General features: G+C 42.7%; 1 long non-coding RNA gene across 4 annotated transcripts in view; it reads right to left on the bottom strand.

Moving 5' to 3' along the window:
• Positions 1-19,546, bottom strand: part of LOC137224767 (uncharacterized) — a 78,677-nt gene that overhangs the window by 23,165 nt on the left and 35,966 nt on the right. Inside the window, exon 3 of one of the 4 annotated variants that reach the window (XR_010943499.1) lies at positions 1,120-1,249. The exons of 1 other annotated variant lie outside the window; for it this stretch is intronic. This is a non-coding gene — a long non-coding RNA (uncharacterized lncRNA). Of the gene's footprint in view, positions 1-1,119; positions 1,250-17,247; positions 17,736-18,680; positions 19,203-19,546 lie in introns of those variants that run through there. 2 more of the 4 variants (XR_010943497.1, XR_010943498.1) reach the window with 2 other exon arrangements.

The following is a 19,546-nucleotide window of genomic DNA, read 5'->3' as shown; positions in this document are numbered from 1 at the left end:
AGTGGTGCTGGGAAAACTGGACAGCTACACGTAAAAGAATGAAATTAGAACACACCCTAACACCACACACAAAAATTAACTCAAAATAGATTAAAGACCTAAACGTAAGGCTGGATACTATAAAACTTTTAGAGGAAAACATAGGAAGAACACTCTCTGACATAAATCACAGCAAGATCTTTTTCTATCCACCTCCTAGAATAATGAAAATAAAAGCAAAAGTAAACAAATAGGACCTAATTAAACTTAAAAGCTTTTGCACAGCAAAGGAAACATAAACAAAATGAAAAGAAAACCCTCAGAATGGGAGAAAATATTTGCAAATGAAGCAACTGACAAGGGATTAATCTCCAAAATATACAAATAGCTCATACAGCTCAATATGAAAATAACAAACAACCCAATCAAAAAATGGGTAGAAGAGCCGGAAGGGGCGAGGCCACCGACCGAGGCCCCGGGAGGCCTGGGGACGCCGGTGCTATGGCGGAGGCCCGGCATGTGGGGCATGGAAATGAGGCTTCGGCCCCAGGCCTGGCTCCAGGCTGTGAGCTGGCATAGCTGTCCTGCTTGCTGGACGAGGCCACCAGGACCCAGGCCACCAGGAGCTCACTGTCCTCCATTTTGGAAAGTCCTGGACCAGATGACCTAATGGCAGGTTCTGCAGAAGTCAAACCATCTTCCTGTCCGAAGCAACAAGGGCCCCAGGGACGGAGGCTGCACAGGAGCCCTCGGCGTCCCATCCACCGTCTGAGCGACGCTGGAACAACCTCTGCTCCTCTCTGAGCCCCACGCACCCAGCTCCACTACAGGGTGAGCTAGGCATGAGGACCACATTTCTCAAGTTTTCCCCCAGAAGGGCTGTTCTCCAGGAACGGGGTCTCAGAGCTCGTGCAGGTGCAGCCGCCCTGGAGGGTCCACGTCCTGATGGAAAGTCCGCTGAGGCATTTTCATGCCTTCCTCCATCCCTTTCCTCCTAAGAGGCCCAGCCAGCGGAGATGTTCTGAACTGGGCGGATGTTACTGGAACCCCTGGGCTATGACACACGCTTCTTTAAAAGGATTTCCCCAAGAAGCTGCCTTTCAGGTGATCCCCCATCACACCTGTAGTCTCTCTACCCACCTTGAGGACCAGGCTGAAGCGAGGCCCTGGGAGAGGCCCCCGGGAGAGACATGGTGGGTCTTCCGGTCCTGGAAAATGAGGCCTGTTTTTGTTTCCCCTGAGGTCAGTGGTGTCCTCCATCCTTAAGCTCCTGTCACAGTGTTGGAAAGAAAAACCGATCCGACAAACAACATTTACTACTAGGAAACTGCACAAAGACTCAGGCCTCTGCTTTCCCTGTGCTCACAGCCAAGTGTCTGGGTTTTCCTAAAAACCTCCCCCTGCCTAGTTTCTCTGTGCATATATCACTGCATTTTGGACACTTGGCTGTTAAAATTGTCTACAAGCCTCTTTGGCATTGGATAAAAATATCTTCATAAGTAAAAATAAGCCACCAAAAAAAAGTGGGCAGAAGATCTAAATAGACATTTCTCCAAAGAAGACATACAGATGGTTAAAAAGCACATGAAAAGATGCTCAACATCCCTAATTATTAAAACTACAATGAGGTATCACCTCACACTGGTCAGAATGGCCATCATCAAAAAGTCTACAAACAATAAATGCTGGAGAGGGTGTGGAGGAAAGGGAACCCTCCTACACTATTGGTGGGAATGCAAACTGGTACAGCCACTATGGAGAACAGTATGGAGGTTCCTTAAAAAACTAAAAATAGAGCTACCGTATGATCCAGCAATCCCACTCCTGGGCATATATCTGGAGGAAACCATAAGTGGAAAAGATACATGCACCCCAATGTTCATTGAAGCACTATTCACAATAGCCAGGACATGGAAGCAACCTAAATGTCCATCCACAGAGGAATGGATAAAGAAGATGTGGTACATAGATACAATGGAATATTACTCAGCCATAAAAAAGAACAAAAGAATGCCATTTGCAGCAACATGGATGGACCTAGAGATTCTCATATAAATGAAGTAAGTCAGACAAAGACAAATATCATATGATATCACTTATATGTGGAATCTAAAAAAAGGCTACAAATGAACTTATCTACAAAACCAAAATAGAGTTACAGATGTAGAAAATAAACTTACGGTTACTGGGAGGTAAGGGGGATGTAGGGATAAATTGGAAGACTGGGACTGACATATACACACTACTATATATAAAACAGATAACTAATAAGGACCTACAGTATAGCACAGGGAACTCTACTCAATACTCTGTAATGGCCTATAAGGGAAAAGAATCTAAAAAAGAGTGGATATATGTATATGTATAACAGATTCACTTTGCTGTATACCTGAAACTAACCAACATTGTAAATCAATTATATCCCAATTAAAAACGTTTTTAAAAGCATACACTGATAAACTAATCAAGGTTAACATAGATAAAAAATCATAAATAAAATATGGGCGAACTGAATCCAGCAATCCATGAAAAATATATTCATTACCAAGTTGAGTTTATCCTAGGAATTCAAAGTATGCTTAATGTTAGAAAAGGCATTAATGTACTCAATTAAACTTACACATTAAAGAAAAAATACAATTTACATATTCAAAACTGAATAAGCAATTCCTATATAATCAAGGGTCTGGCTGGCCATTGTCTCCCATTCCTGGGAGTCAGTCTCTAAACCCTGAGAATTTCCTGAGTGCTAGGAATGTCTTTGTTATTCATGACGGCTCTTCAGACCACCCCAGAGCTTATGCTAACATGACTCATGGTGGCGTAGGGGAGCAAACTTTGTTGCCCCAAAATATGTCTCTTGGGCATGAGGATTAATTTGGCTGATTGTTTTTAAAAAACAGAAGACTCAGGAAGTTTGTCTTGTCACCACCCTTTGAACTGCCTGAAGGAATTTGGATAAAGGGCCTGTTCCCGGAATAGAGCCATCGCCAGAAATATTTACAAAGAATATGGGCTAGCTGTGATGGGGGAGACCCAGCAAGACCCAGAGATCAGAGTCCACTCCGTGTCCCATTGTCTCTGCAGGGCCCAGCAAACATTTGTTTACCAAACATTTGCTTTTCCATATCCATGTGAATTCCCTTTCTCCCCTTTGAGGTCCCAAACTACTACCCCTAACATCCTCTTTTGTCTTTAGCTGAAGATGGTATTTAAGGTGAGGGCTTTGGTGAGTTACTCTGTTTTCTTGGGTCTCTCTCAGGTATACCTGTTATTAAACTTTTGTCTGATTTTCTCCTGTTAATCCACCTCATTGTCCATTTAATTCTTACACAAGTCAGAAGAACCTAGAAGGGTAGACGAAAATGTTTTCCTCCCTCACAGTGGGCCACTAGGTAGTTTATCTAAGGAAATGACTCAGTATGGGGGCTGGCTACCCAGAAAGAATAACCATGTGATTAGAGGGTTGAGGCTTTGTACCAGGTGATAGCAACCAGATCTCCAGGGAGGGGGGACTAGAGATTGAATTCAATCATATGGCTAATAATTCAACTAATCATGCCTACATAATGAAATCCCAATAAAAAACCAATAAAATGTATTGATACCTCGAGTGAGCTTCCCTGGTTGACAACACTCTATGCATATCAGTAGACATCAGTGTGCTGGGAGGGTGACTTGTCCTGATGCCACAGGGAGAGGACACAGCAAGCTTCCCACTGGGGACCCTCCCAGACCTCACCCTACGCATCTCTTCTTCTGACTGGTTCTGACTTGTATCCCTTTTGCGATAATAAAACCATAATTGCAACTACAGAACTTTCCTGAGCTTTGTGAGTCACTAGCAAATTATCAAACCTGTTTGGGTCGTGAGAACCCCCAAATCTATAGCCAGTTATTCAGAAGTGGGGGATCCCTGGAAACCCCCTAGCTTTGGCTGGTGTCTGAAGTGAGGCTAGTCTGTGGAGCACTGTGCTCTTAACCCATGAAGTCTGGCCTAACTCTTGGTGGTTAGTGTCAAAAGTCATTGCAGCAAAGAACAGATAAACCAAAACCTAATAATTAACGGTCATATAAAAGGGGAGGAAGAGAACAGATGGGCTGGGATAAGGTAGAAGCTAAAGTTCCCTGAATGTACTTTGTATTACGGTATTAAAACGAAGAAAACAGGACTAAAATAGGGTTGCTTATGCTAAGCTCCATGTCACCAAACCAAGACTTAACTTAATTACGAGTTTGACTCTACCAGAAATAGCATCTTAAACCAGTCAATCAGAAATTGCCTATTCAGCACTAGTTAGGTAATCTGCCTGACAGACCCCTGTCATCCCCTAAAGGAAAGTAACCCTGCAATAACCAACCCACTTTTTTGACTAGTGTAACTTCCTTGTTCCTGCTCCCTTCTGCCTATAAGTCTTTCATTTTGTACAGCTTCTTGGAGCTCCTTTCTATCTGCTAGATGGGATGCTGCCTGATTCATGAATCACTGAATAAAGCCTATAAGATCTTCAAAATTTACTCAGTTGGATTTTCTTTTTTAACAATGGTTTGACTTTGGAATCATATAAATATTTTGCATAAATAAAACACAAAATTGAATCAAAAAATAAAAAGCAACCCCTAAAAATTAAAACTAAAACAAACAAAATAATCTAATTCTTTGTCAGTTTGGTAGCATAACTACACAGAATTATTTCAAGTGACTTTATTTTATTTATTTATTTATTTTTATTGAAGTATAGTTGACTTACAATATCATGTAAGTTTCAGGTGTGATCCTTTCTTTTCTTCCTTTCTTTTTTTTTTAAAATATTTATTTATTTGCCTGCGCCGGGTCTTAATTGCTGCACTTGGGATCTTTGTTGCGGCAGGCAGGCTCTTAGCTGTGACGTGCATGTGGGATCTAGTTCCCGGACCAGCGATGGAACCTGGGCCCCCTGCCTTGGGAGTGCGGAGTCTTAACCACTGGACCCCCAGGGAAGTCCCTCAAGTGACTTTAAACACAGTATTTTGACTGTACACCCTAGTAGGATAGATCACAGGGTTAAAAAACAAAAGATCAAAAGGAATCAAAGCTGCATTCAACGGTCCTGTTGTCTGTTGTAATATTGGTATGGTTATTCTGAAAAGAGTAGAATCAATAAATACACCCCTAACCCCAAGATTACGGTGCATAAATATTATTACCCTTTAAAAGGAACCAGGGCTCTTTGGACAAATTTTGCCACATCTGGGGAAGGAAATATACAAAAAGATCCTGGTACATCTTGTCGTAACAGAAATCAAGGAACATGTCAAAGGCTACTGGGGGCATCTCAGTAGTACACTGGGACAGCTTGAAGACGCTCCTGCTGGCCAAAGATGGGAAAATTTAAGCACTGAAAATAATAATGAAGAATGAAATACTGCCATTTGCAGCAACATGGATGGACCTAGAGAACAGTATACTTAGTGAAGTCAGACAGAGAAAGACAAATATGATATCACTAATATGTGGAATCTAAAAACTAATACAAATGAATCTATCAATACATACAAAACAGACTCACAGACATAGAAAACAAACTTATGGTTACCAAGGGGGAAAGTGATGAGGGGAGGGATAAATCAGGGGTTTGGGATTAACATATACACACCACTATATATAAAACAGATAAGCAACAAGGATTTACTGTATAGCCCAGGGAATTATATTCAATATCTTATAATATTACCTACAATGGAAAATAATCTGAAAAAAATATGCATATGCATATGTATAACTGAATCACTTTGCTGTGTACCTAAAACTAACACAATATTGTAATTCAACTATACTTCAATTAAAAAATAACAATTATTATTTCAATAGATTGAAACACCAAATATATAAAAGTATACTTTAAAAAACACAACCAATAGGGCTTCCCTGGTGGTGCAGTGGTTGAGAATCTGCCTGCTAATGCAGGGGACACGGGTTCGAGCCCTGGTCTGGGAAGATCCCACATGCCGTGGAGCAACTAGGCCCGTGAGCCACAACTACTGAGCCTGCGCGTCTGGAGCCTGTGTTCCGCAACAAGAGAGGCCATGATAGTGAGAGGCCCGCGCACCGTGATGAAGAGTGGCCCCCGCTTGCCACAACTAGAGAAAGCCCTCGCACAGAAACAAAGACCCAAAACAGCCAAAAATAAATAAATAAACAAATGTGGGGTTTAAAAAAAAGAGAAAACAATATTATAAAAAAAACCACACAACAAATACATAAAAATACATTGATTTGTAATGATAATTTTATAAAGCCATCATTGGATGTCTCTGGAGGTTGCTAGGATGTCAACTCATTCTGAAATTGACACTTAAAAAGAATCCAGCATTTATCTTGCCTTTCCCATTCAGACTCTTTTTCACGGTAAACAAATAATTGATTAAATTCTTCTTTACAGAAAAATCACAAATGATAAATGTAGGAAGAGTTAATGACTTAGAAAATGATTATTTTGCAATCTCTAATGAAATCATAGCGATAATGATCAACAATGGCTACCAAAAGCATGGTGTGAAAGGTGAATGGGAGACTGTAATAGATGGGTTAGGCTGATGCCACCTGAACAAGTTGATTAGTATTAAGATCACTAAAAGTGAGACAATCGGATATTATGTATCTCCTGATGTGACGAAATAGGAAGTACACAGCACCACCTATAGAGAAATTTTGCTAAATAAATATTTTAAAATTTTAAACATTTTTTAAAAAGAAAAGGAAGATCCTAACTCTAATCAAGTCTCTGCTTCTAATTATTAGTTTTCAGAAACACAAGGGATGGAATAACATGTAAATAACAGTTCAAAATTAAATCAGATAAATACAGAAGGCAAGACACCCTATAGTACAAATGAATTAGTTTCTTCACCAAATAAATAGCATTTTTAAAAAGAAGAGAAAAAATTTACAGCCTAAAAGAGATTTAAGAAACACACTAACGAAATGAAATGTGTGCACCTTTTTGCATCGTGGTTCAAATAAACCAACAAAAAAAATTACAATAATGTGGAAAATCAGGAAAAACTGAACTCACACTGGATATTAGATGATATTAAAGAATTATTATTATGGGGTGGGGGAGTAATCATGGGTATTGTGGCTGTGCTTCTTAAAAGTCCTTATCCGGGCCTCTTGTCTTCCAAGATGGCCCACACTCTGTCTATGGAGTGTGTATCTCCCTGAATAAACCTTCTTTCACTTTACTATGTCTTGCTCTTGAATTCTTGCCTGCATGAAGCCAAGACCCCACACTTGGCGGCCATCCCAGGGACTCAGACATGACTTGGGATGTGACCATCCTCTCGCACCCCACTCTCTTTCCTGCAACATCTTTCCTGGCACCCAATGCGGGGCCTCAAAGGCCATAATCTCGATCCGCCTATTGGGCTTTGGCTCCCCTCTGAAGGGTGGCTGGGACTTACCCTGAGCCATGGAGATTCAAGTAGCCCGTTAAGGGGCAGCTGACGTCGCCTGCAGGATCTGCCAGAGACCAGTTCTCTGGCCGTGAAGAAGCACACTGAGGCCAAGGCTTTTCCCCCTCAGTCTTTCTCATTCTCCTATTGCTCTCTTTGGACTTGAAAAGATCCACCCAGACGACCACCAAACATCCAAATTAAGACTGCGCAGCAAGTGATTGACAACTTGGTTGGGTCTAAAGAACTCCTGCCAGGCGGCTTATCTGGTGGCGCAGTGGTTGAGAATCTGCCTGCCAATGCAGGGGACACTGGTTCGAGCCCTGGTCTGGGAGGATCCCACATGCCGCGGAGCAACTAGGCCCGTGAGCCACAACTACTGAGCCTGCGTATCTGGAGCCTGTGCTCCGCAACAGGAGAGGCCGCGATAGTGAGAGGTCTGCACACCGTGATGAAGAGTGGCCCCCGCTTGCCACAACTAGAGAAAGCCCTCGCACAGAAACGAAGACCCAGCACAGCCAAAAATAAAAAAATAAAATAGATTTTTAAAAAAAAGTCCTTATCTGTTAGAGGTACACATTACTGTACTTACAGATTAAATTACATGATGCCTGGGAATTACTTTCAAATACCCAAAAAAACAAAAAAAGTGGGGGAGGAGATGGTACAAGAATGGCAGGAAATTGATCACTGTTGAATTTGGATGATGGGTCATGAGGATTCATTGTAACATTCTCTCTAATTTTGTGTACATTACATAATAAAAAGTTAAAGATAAACATTATCACCTTAATAGTTGCAGAAAAAGTTCATTTGATCACGGTCAACAACCATTCATAATTGCTATTCTTAGCAAATTAGGAATAGAAGGGAATTTACTTAACTAAGTGTGCCTATCAAAACCTACAGCAAACATTATAGTTAACAATGAAACAAACATTTAAAAAAATCAGGAATAAAACAAGGATGCCCCTACTATTACCACTTCTCAGCACTGCTGAATCAGAGAACCTAATCAGTACAAAAATTCAAGAAAAAGAAATGAGATACAAGGATTGGAAAAGAACAAATAACAGTTAATTTTCTCAAATGAAATGATTCTCTAGCTAGAAAAACCCAAAGTGACAATAAACAAATTATTAGAATTATTCTCAGAATAACTAAGTTTAGCAAGGGAATGGTAAGGAAAACAAATGGTATTTACCCTCAGTGGGGAGAGAGAGGATTCAACAGAGATAGAACACAGGTAGCTTTCAAAAGCATTGGTAATGTTCTATTTCTTAAGATAGATGGTGGAGAGGAGGCTGTTTATTTTATTATACTACATACCTTATAGTGTGTGTGTGTGTGTGTGTGTGTGTGTGCACGCACGCACGTGGTTTTGTTTGTATGAAATGTCTTATAATAAAAAATTAAAAGCAAATGAAAAATAATGGATTCCCTATTTCTGGAATTCCTAAAGCATAAAACATATGGCCATGTCCGTCAGGGATGTTGTAGAGATAATTCTTGCTTTGGGAAAATTACAGTAACTTGCTCTTGAATGTCAGTTGCCATTTTCAAAATTTCTCTAATAGTTTTTATATCACCCAATTATTGCCATGTGGCAGTGTGAACTTGGGGTTGCCCATGTTAAAGGTTCAGAAACAGCCAAAACAAAACCTATGAATCACAGAAGTAGTAATTAGTAAAAAAAATATATATATATATATTGTGCACAACATCAAAAAGACAGTTTGCAAACTGGGAGCCCTCAAGCCAAACCTGGAATGAGTTTCAAGGGTACAACGTTACAAAACAGCTCATATAGTGAGAAGGCAGTGTCTTCATGGTAACTGGTAATTAAGCTAAATTAATGACTAAGCTGGTTTTGTCTGCTCAGGGAAACTTCAAGACTGGTCCCCATTTGCTTTTGATTTTAACCCCAAATATTCAGATATTTACCAAAATTCTGGAAATAAAAAAAATTTAATGTACGCAACTATTTTGAAACACTGCATGGATCTACACTGTGAAGGCCAAACAGAAGACATCTATCTGTAGGCTCCTAGGCTATGACCTCTGTCTAGACGCATAATCTTAGGAGTAGCCTTCCTCCCTGAGTCAGTAGGGTCATTCCCTTTTAGACGGGCCCTGAATTCTCCAATACACCCCACAACTCCCCATTCTTCTCACACCCTGCCATCTTCATTCTTCTACACTGGCCCAGCAGGTAGCTGCGTTTGCAAACCTGTCTTCCAGAATCTACGGCATTCATGGGAATTACCTGTATTTCTCTCAATTCACCATCAGAGGGCAGGCATGGAAAACAAGAGGAGAAATCCATAGCTTTTGCTACTACTAGTACTTTCAGGGAAAGGAATCTAGGGATTCACCATGTGCATCTGAATTCTCACCATGAAAACGTTACATGCTTATCTGAATTGAGAGGTATTCTGCAAACACAAGGTATGAGGCTGGGAATGTTCATGTCTTGCTAGAGCTGATCAAAATCAGCAGCCCCAGTCTAAAGTGGGGTCTCTCTATACAAATGCTGCCCTAAGGATCAGAGCTTGGCGTTATGCAAGCATGTGGCTCGGGACAACCAGGAACTTGGTTTATTTCAGAAATTCTTACAAATGAGTGAATGATTCAGTAAGCTTCCATCACACTTTTCTGCTGAACGTGTCCCTTGAAAATCTCTCCGGGTCTTCTCTCTTCATGTAGTAAATGAGGACTCTCTACGGGGCAAGGAGGGGACAAGCTAGCCTCTGTCACAAACAATGGCCAGTTACACGGCGTGTGGTGTGCTGGTAAATGCTTAGCAACCAGTTCTCAAAACAAACAAAAAAGCCAAAAACTCTGATTCATGGCATTGCCATTTCCATGGCGTAAATACTCCTACCTTGACCAACTTCAAGCTACCAACGTGGCGTCACTGAACATGGAGTTGGGAATAGAGGCACCAATGGGCTCTCAGCAGCCAGTACAAGTCAGCTTTACCACACCACTGACTCCCACCCACCCTCCACCTCCATTGCAAAGTTAACTCAACTGTGGAAGCAGGCCTACCCTAACATTTGCAGAGTTTAGCGTGAGGATATAAATGGAGGCCCAAAGACTATATGTCTAAATATTTAAGTTATAAGTCAACCTAACAAACTCTTGATTAAAATATCGCTTATCCTGCTGCCATGACAAATATACCATCATAATTACCTAGTCAGGTTTACATTTAAAATTCTATGCCTAACACAGCCAGACAGAAGAAGCCACCACTGGCCCTCCATCCCAGGCCCAGCCCCTGCCCCTGCTCACCGCAACACACACAGCCCTAGTCCGTGCTTCCAAGCTCCACTGCACCCTGTGCAAACAGCAGCCGCTTGGCCATCCCTTGGCCCAAGTGTGAGCACATTGGCAGTGTGGTCTCTGCACAGGAGAATGGGCCCAGGGTAGAGGCCACACCAGCATAAAAGTGGACTTGAGTTCATCTGGGCAGGGAGTTATGGGGTCCCAATACCTGAAGCATGGAGGAAGGGGTGAGTCTCCAAATGGGCATGTCTCCATTGCCCTGTAGATTCTTCATCCCTTGGGGAGGTTAAAGCCAGACCAGGGCCAAAGCAGGCCCTTTAGAGTACAGGACTCCGAGCAGGGAACTGTCGCTGAGAGTGATTACTGCACAGAAGTCCCTCCAGCCATCCAGGTCCTCGGATGATCCACAGTGTTTAACCTCCCGACCTTGACAGGGCTCCTGAAATTTCAGTCACTCAGGTAGAGTACTGAGTACTTACAATTGGCTGGGACTGAGCTGTATGGTGAAGGAATGAAAAGATCTTTCTGGCCCCAGTATTCCCCAAAGGATAGCTCATTACACTGAGTCTTCACTTATACTTTAGGGAGGGGTCAGCAAACCAGGACCCGAGGGCCAATCCTTACCAGGCTGTTTTCGTATGGCCCTTGAGTCTACAATGGATTTTACATTTTGAAAGAGTTAGGAAAAAATCAAAAGAAGACTATTTCATGACATGGGAAAATTATATGAAATTCTAATCTCAGTATCCATAAATCGAATTTTATTGGAACACAGCCCAGCGCATTTGTTTACACATTGTCTGTGGCTATTTTCACTCTACGACTGCAGAATTGAAGGGTTGCCTCAGAGACTATGGCCACAAGGCCTAAATTATTTACTCTGACCCTTTACAAAGAAAGGTTGCCTGCTTTAGAGTTAAATTTCTATCCTGTGTTTCTCCAGAAAAGATGGGTGATATGGAGGGTAAAGGGATGTGAATCCCTGAGAAGGAAGGGCAGGAAGGGGACCAGGAAAAGGGAGACCAGAAGTTCTGACTGGGCGAACTACAGAACCTTACCCCCTTTCCTTAGAAAAGAAACGCTACACAAAGGCAGGGAGTGCATTTAAGGACAAAGAGGAAGGAGAAGTTGGCATGTTACCCTCTAACTTCATCAACACCCAGGCCAGGGTTTGCCTTTATTTTTCCCATTAATCTCATTTATAGCCTCCACTTAATTGGAACGTTAAATCTCAACAGTGGAAGTCGCTACAGTTCTTTGTCCGTGTAATGATTTTTTTATGGTTGAAAACAGCATTGAGGGCTCATCGTTAAAACATCTAGAGCAGCTCTGTCTCCTAGAAATATAATGTAAGCCAGGTAATAACCTATAAGGGAAAAGAATCTGAAAAAAAATTGATATATATGTATGTATAACTGAATCGTTTTGCTGTACACCTGAAATTAACACAAAATTGTAACTCTACTATATTTCAATTAAAAAAAAAAACAACTAAGGGTAGACAAACTCTAAAAAAACAATAAAGAGGGAATTCCCTGGTGGTCCAGTGGTTAGGACTCGGCACGTTTTCACTGCCAGGGCCCGGGTTCAATCCCTGGTCAGGGAACTAAGATCCTAAAAGCCTTGCGTTGCAGCCAAGAAAAAAATAAAATAAAAATAAAAAATAATAATGTGGGCTTCCCTGGTGGCGCAGTGGTTGACAGTCCGCCTGCCGATGCAGGGGACACAGGTTTGTGCCCCGGTCCAGGAAGATCCCACATGCCACGGAGCAGATGGGCCCGTGGGCCATGGCCGCTGAGCCTGCGCGTCCGGAGCCCGTGCTCCGCAACAGGAGAGGGCACAACAGTGAGAGACCTGCGTACCGCAAAAAAAAAAAATAATAATAATAATGTAAGCCAGAATATAATTTTTAATTTTCTAGTAGCCTCATTTTAAAAAGTAAAAAGAACTGGTAATATTAATAAAGTCTCTTACTTGATCCAATATATCTACAGTATTACCAATTCAACATGTAATCAATATAAAATTATTAATGGCTATCAAATTATTCTCAACACACCTAAACATTTTCTAATAACTGAGTCAAGTTTCAGGTTTTAAATGTAAATTGAAATTAAATAAAATTAAAATTCAGTTCCTCAGTTGCACTAGTCACATTTTAAGCGCTTAATAGTCACATATACCTAGTGACACTGTATTGAACAGTGCAGCTCTACACAAATCCACAATACAGAACTGCCATGCATTGTTCTCTGATTAGTTTCTATCAACACAGGGTATCATTAAATATTTACAGAGCACTTATTCTCTCCCTTTAAGCTTTCCAGACAACAGGAAAATGACATGTGTAATGTCTCCATGTTGACTGCCTTCTTTGCTTTCTGGCACTGCAAAATATTCCAGGCTCACCTCGAACCTTCCCAGCAGCTTCATCTTTTTAACAGATAATTTCGGCCAGGTCATCCCCTGCTTCACACCCCTCAGTGACTTTCAGAGAATAAAATCCTTACTGCAGTTTCAAGGCCCTTTTTCACTTCTCAAGCCTCAATCCCTGATGCTCTCCGCCCTTGCTCCCCTTGCTCACCTGTACTCCAGTTACCTGGGGGTTCTGACAGTTCCTAAGACATGCCCAGCTATTTCGACCTCAGGGCCTTTGCACGGCTAGCTCTGTCATGCTTCACTTTTCACCTCACATCCCCTCCGCAGAAAGGATTCCTCAACCTCTGTACCTAAAAGAACTCCCATCCTCAAGTTACTTATCGTCTCACCACCCGCCCATCTCACCTCAGCACTGGGTATAATCTCTGTTGCTATGGTTGCTTTAAAGCATATATATTGTCAACTCTTTTTTCTTTATTTTTGGCATTTAAAAGTAAGGTTTAAATCAATACAAATGCAGCAGCTATAAATGCAGACTGATACAGGAAAGTTAAATTGGGCATCAAATCTGACAGTGTTGCCATTGGTGACATGATTTCCAACACCTTGAACAACCCTTGGCAAAATTCCAAACAAAATAAAGTACATTGTTCTTTGGTTTACACAGTAGTTGCACCCCTGGAAAATTCAGTGTTTATTAAAATTGAGCAGAAAATACTTTTGTGTTTACATATAAAACGGGATTAGGTTTTAGGCTCAGAGCATTATACACAAGTTTTCCACCTACTTGAGCGTCAGGCAGGGCACTTGAGAGTCATGTACAATCTGCAACCGTTTTTCACTGAGCCAGACTGTCCTGGGCCTGGCAGGATGTTTAGCATCCCTGACCTCACCCTGACCTTGCCAGCAGGTCCCCCGATCACTGTGCCACTCAAATGGGTCCCCATTTGACTGAGATTTCTAAAACATTTTGATTTCTAAAACCCATCTGTTTTAGATTTCTAGAACACCTCCTGGGCTGGCTAGGGCCATTGTTTTAAAAGAAGTCGTGACACAAGACTGAGATCCATAGATTAGGTAAGCAAAGAGACCATGGGATAGGTGTGTCTGTGATCACCCCACCTCACCACAGCAGCTATCACGATATTAGAAATGTGCTGTAACTGCTGGGAAGATATTCTGTTATCGGGAAGGCAACAGAGCACCTGTGTGTGAGGTCTTCCCTGAGCCCAACAGGGAGTCACCCCTTCTTCCTCTAATCCCCGTAGCTTGGCACCTCTCTTGGGCCACTGAGGGCTTCTGCTGTGTATCAGTATTACCTAGTGTACAGTCGTCCTCCCTATTAGCCTGCAGGCTCCAGGAGAGCTGCATCCAATCCACTCCTGCATCTCTAGCATCCAGAATGGAACCCAGCATATACTCCACCAACGTTCGTGGAAGAAATACATGTCTATGTGCTTTAACCAGGGACGAATGGGAGATGGATCAGGCCTGAGGCAAGCCCTCTCCCAGGCTGTTCCTATGCACTGCTGAGCATCTGGGAACCCTGAGCCCCAATGCAGACCAGGTCCTGGGCTAGACCCGGGATGCAAGTGAGCAAGACAAATGCCTGCGCCTGGAGAGGAAACAGACCCCACACCCTTGGCAACTGTGGCAATTGAGGAATGCATAGGGCTGGGTGTTGTGGAACAGGGGCAGCTAACTCTGCCTAGAATGGCTGGAGCCAGGGAACAGGTCCGAAGGACGGTGTCTGAGCAGAGAGTAGGAGTTAGCAAGAGTTGGCCTGGGTGAGGATAGAGATAGTTCCAGGCAGAGGGAGCCAAGCTTGCAAAGTCACATTAAGGGAACTCTTCCTCCAGATACCCCTTAGGCACTGCCCTCCTCTGGTCACCACCATGTCAAGGAGACAGGAAGAGCACAGGAGAGAGACTGGGGGCAAGTTCCCGAGCATAACTTACTTTAAAAGACAAACAAACTGCATATCCAACGGTCAGCCCCATCTCTCTCTCACCAAGCCTCAATTACTGACCAAGTTCTTCAGCGCTTAGACAAGTCCTCTTGACTTCCTGAGGATTCCACCTGTTGGAAGTGCCTTTCCTTGGGGATATGATGTTTCCAGACCAACATCTATATAAAAAGTGTGACCTCACCTTCCTGCACTGTTGGTGGGAATATAAACTGGCACAAGCACTATGGAGAACAGTATGGAGGTTCCTTAAAAAACTAAAAATAGAGTTACCGTATGATCCAGCTATCCCACTACTGGGCATGTATCTGGAGAAAACTCTAATTCAAAAAGATACATGCACCCAATGTTCATAGCAGCACTATTTACTATAGCCAAGACATGGAAGCAACCTAAATGTCCATCAACAGAGGAATGGATAAAGAAGATGTGGTACATATATATAACGGAATATTACTCGGCCATAGAAAAGAACAAAATAATGCCATTTGCAGCAACATGCATGGACCTAGAAATGATCACACTAAGTGAAGTAAGTCAGACAGAGAAAGACAAATATCAGATGATATCACTCATATATGGAATCTAATTTTTTTAAATAATATAAATGAACTTATTTACCAAGCAGAAACAGACTCACAGACTTCGAAAACAAACTTATGGTTACCAAAGGGTAAATGTGGTGAAGAGGGATAAATTAGGTGCTTGGGATTAACATACACATACTACTATATATAAAATAGATAACCAACAAGGACCTACTGTATAGCACAGGGTTCTCTATTCAATATTCTATAATAACCTATATGGGAAAAGAATCTCAAAAAGAACGAATATATGTATATGTATAACTGAATCACTATGCTATACACCTGAAACCAACACAACATTGTAAACCAACTATACTCCAATAAAATATTTTTTAAAAAGTGAGACCTGATTCACTTAGCCAGTCAGGTTCTCTCCCTAGCACACCTTTGTGGGGAAGGCAGAGGCACTCAGGTTTACAGAGCTCCTACTCTGTTCCAGATGTGGTTCCAGGTGCTCGACATATGTCACCTGGTGCAATCCTCCCAACACACCACAGAGCAGGCATTAAAATCCCTGTTTACAGTTGAGGAACCTGAGGCTCAGAGTGGCCATGCAACGTGCCCAATATCACACAGCTCTTAAGGGGCCTACCAGTCTCCCCCCAGCCCCTAACAACAACTTCATGATGGTTTGAGGGGTGAAGGTGTGACCTGTGTGAGGACTCCAGGGGCAGGATTCTCAGGAAGAGTCTCCTTGGCCAGAAAGAAGAATCAGCCAGTCTATGACAGAGGTGCAGTCTGGGGTCTGGCTCAGGTGATCATCAGTGAAACACAGAAGATACCTTCCTCTAGGAGGTTTGCGAGCCTTAAACGAGTGAACGCCTGGTACGTAGGAGAGGCTCACTCCCATGCGTTCCCTGCCCTGCTAGCCTGATATGCCTGTGCTCTGTTATCCATGGCCAGTTAGCTTTCCAGCCTTTGCTCACAGTTGGTGCCTCTGCAAATCAATCAGGCAGATAGCAGGAGACTGGCAGTGCACTCAAACCTTTTAACTAAAGAGACTTTGCAAAGGCACAATAGGCAGGGATAAGGCAACCATCAAGAGGTTATGAGCTACTGAAGTACCAGCCGTGCTGAGAAAGCCTTTCTACCCCCAGACCTGAAGGACAAAAGAAGGGGACAGAATTACTGGAGTCTAGTAAAAGCTGGGACTGCAGAGAAAGGTCTGCCCACTAGAAGCTGTGGCTGTTCATCATTGGTTCTCAGATTTTACAGAGCATCAAAATCACCTTGGAGGGCTTGTTCAAATACAGATTGCTGGGCCCCCCAGAAGGTCTGGCGTTGGGCCGAGAACTTGCATTTCTATGAAGCTCCTAGGTGATGAAGATGCTGCTGGTATGCTGATCACTTTTTGAGACCCACTGCCTCAGAGGAGCAGAACCACAGTGAGGAGGTGTAAATACCCTGACCTCTCTCTCCTTCCATCTTCCAATCCTCTGCTGGTGTTTTCCATTGGCTGGACCCGACCTGATTGCTAGAGGGTAGAGGCTGGAGAGAACCTACTGCTGGGACACAGAGCAGGGAAGAAAATGGATCTGAGAGGCACAGAACAAGGAGTAATCAGCAACCCTCCTCCCCTCCCCCTCCCCTCCACTTCCACTACTCCATTCTCATTCAAATAGTTTTCTGTCCTATGGCTTCTCTGAATATTATTCTTGAGTGCTAGAATACATTATATTTTGCTCAGAGGCTTAAAGAAAATTATGATTCTCTCAACTCAATTAAATAAATAAGCTATCATGTCTTATTTCCCTGCAGTAATTGTATGCATTTCCTGTGTTGAGAAGTATTGAGATTCATATCCGGAATAAAGCTGTCATTCTTCACCCCCTTTTTTTTGACACCAATTGTACTTGAACATTTGTTACTTTTTTTTTTTTTAATTTATTTATTTTTGGCTGTGCTGGGTCTTCGTTTCTGTGCGAGGGCTTTCTCTAGTTGTGGCAAGTGGAGGCCACTCTTCATCGCAGTGCACGGACCTCTCACTATCGCGGCCTCTCTTGTTGTGGAGCACAGGCTCAGTAGTTGTGGCGCACAGGCCTAGTTGCTCTGCGGCATGTGGGATCCTCCCAGACCAGGGCTCGAACCCGTGTCCCCTGCATTAGCAGGCAGATTCTCAACCACTGTGCCACCAGGGAAGCCCCTTCACCTCACCCCTTTTAATTCAGCTTTCCCACAGCTGTTTCCAGGAGGTCAGTTCTCTGATTAATTTTTTTTTCTTAGAATTTAAGGTTTTTTTTAAACCTAAGAAAATGATAATGAAACAGTATTTCTTGAACTTTCTCACAATGTCTCTTCTTACATCCCTTGTCCCAACTTTGAGGAGTAAAAACATTTTTTTTTTTTAGCAGGGAGCCTAAATCTCTGAAGATTTGTATGAAGAGTTCAGGAGGAAGAAAGTCTGTTTAATTAAATTACACTTTATATTTGTGAATGAAAACGTTAACCATCGTTAGTAGTTCTTCAAAAATCCCAAGTCTCCAGAGCGATCCTTGAGACTGAGATAATTTATACACAGCAACTCCCAGAACTGAGGCAGGATTGATAAGAAGAGAAATCAAGGTGCTCTGGGCCAGATGCCTGGGAGGGATTAACCTTGCTGAAGTGTGACTTAAAGGCAGCTTCTGAGTCACTGAAGAAGTTCTCCCCCATCGAATGCCCTCATGCTGCCTCTCAACCACCTGTCAGAGTTCCCGGCTGTTCTGTCTTCCTCACTGAGTAACCGTGCTCTTTGCCTACAAAGGGGCTAGGGTTTATCTTTTGATAGTGGCAGCCTGTAGTGCTGTGTTGAGAAGAATCGTGGTGCTTACCTTCCAGTAAAACAAGTCAACAAATAAAGGAACAAGATAATTTTAAACTGTGGTAAGGAAAGAAATCCTAACATGGGAGTGTCTGGCAGAGGCAACTTTACACAGAGGAGTGGTCATGGGAGACTGCTCCATGGTATTTGAATTTAATCTGAAGAATGGTATTTTAATACACACTGAAAGATGAAGATGAACCTGCCATGCAATTGCCAAAGGAAGCAAAGGCCTGGAGGAAGAAAAGACTTTGGAATATTCCAGGAACAGGACGAGGCCAGTGGAGCTACAGTAGAACAATCAAGGGAGGGAACAGTATGAAATAAGTTTAGAGAAGCTGGTCAAAGGCATACGGAGCCTTGTAGATGAAGTGTAACAGGTATTCAGAGCTGAGTAACAAACCAACCCAAAACTTAGCGGCTTAAAACAACAGCCATTTATTTGCTCACAATTCTGGAAGGCAGCCATTTGGGCTGGGATCAGCAGAAGAACCACCAGTCTCACCTGGTGTCACTTAGGTGGCTGCCATCATTTGGTGGCTCGTCTGGGACTAGATGATCTATGATGGTTTCCCACACACGTCTGGTGGTTAGTGCTGGCTATTGGCCGGTCAGTCTAGAGGGCCTTGGATGGAAGAGTTCTTCTCTGTCAACATGATTGCTCATCCTCCAGGAGGCTAGACTAGCCTTCTTCACATGTCGGTCTCAGGGGAACATTCCAAGAGGATAAAAGTAGAAGCTGCAAGGCCTTTTGAGGCTTAGCCTTAAAAGTCAAATAATGTCACTTGCACTGCATTCTGTCGGTCAACACAAGTCACAAAGCCAGCCTAGATCCAAGGGGTAGGAAAATGGACTACGCCTCTTTATGGGAGGAGTGGCAAAGTCACATAGCAAAGGGGCATGTGGACAGGGATGGGAAAAATTTGTGACCAATTCTGCAGTATACTCCACCAAGGTCAGAGGTTTCCATTTTAAGCTAAGAGCAACGGGAAGTCACTGATGAGTTTCAAATATGGGAATCAGGTAAATCTGGTTTATGCTTTAAAAGGGTCACTCTGACAAACAAACAAACTCATAGAAAAAGAGATCAGATCTGTGGTTCCCAGA

This window comes from Pseudorca crassidens, chromosome 5, assembly GCF_039906515.1.
Source record: "Pseudorca crassidens isolate mPseCra1 chromosome 5, mPseCra1.hap1, whole genome shotgun sequence".
Classification (NCBI taxonomy): Eukaryota; Metazoa; Chordata; class Mammalia; order Artiodactyla; family Delphinidae; genus Pseudorca; species Pseudorca crassidens.
The sequence above is the reverse complement of the archived record's forward strand: the minus strand, read 5'-3'. Positions and strand labels throughout refer to the sequence as shown.